Here is an 821-nt window from a genome sequence, read left to right on the forward strand (position 1 = left end):
GTCCCTGAGCCTCCTCTGGGTCTCGCCTGATCATCCCACTTTACGGATTGGGAAAGAGAAGCACAGAGCTTAAAGTCACAGAGCTGGATGTTCTGAGGCCAGGATTAGAACACAGAGCCTCTCTGCCCACAAAGCAGCATTTTCTTACTCTGGGGCAGAGGAACAGCTGCAGAGCTGTGCCCTGGGTTCCCGCACAGACATCCAGCCTCCACTCCTGCTATGGGAGTGGGGTTTCTACAGGCTCATGCCTCTGCCATCAAGGTCTCTCCTGTACCCAAGGCCGACAATGGCAGGAACCTCCGGTGTGTTCTGGGGAGGCAGGATGCTGGAGCCAGCGAGGTGAGTGAAAATACAGGGAATGAGGGAGGAAGGGGGAAATGCTCTCAGCCGACACGTTCCATTTCTGGATGAGCTTGGGGAAAAGCTGCCTGTTCTTCTGCTAATCCCAACGCAAACCTGGGATCTAAAGAAAGACCCACCCCCTCCCAGCCCCAGGCAGCTGCTGGCTAATGGTTGGGGGCTCTGGAGCCTGGGTGACACGTGAGTCCCCGCTGTGCGGATGGAGCACAGGCCCTGCCTTGCTCTTATGACTGAACCCCACTTTACTTTTAAAGAAATGTTATTTGCCTATCAATAGGAGTCTCAGAGGAGCATTTTCAGAGACTGGTTTTCAGCTCCAGCCAAACCCTTTGACTGCGGGAAGTCACACCAAAGCAGTGACGACTTACCCAACAATGAACTGTCACTGTGGGTCTTCTACTCCCTTTGTCCTGGCACCTGCTGAAAGGGACAAAGACTCCCTCTTTGAACAAACCTTAGAC

This window comes from Microcebus murinus, chromosome 10, assembly GCF_040939455.1.
Source record: "Microcebus murinus isolate Inina chromosome 10, M.murinus_Inina_mat1.0, whole genome shotgun sequence".
NCBI classification, from domain to species: domain Eukaryota; kingdom Metazoa; phylum Chordata; class Mammalia; order Primates; family Cheirogaleidae; genus Microcebus; species Microcebus murinus.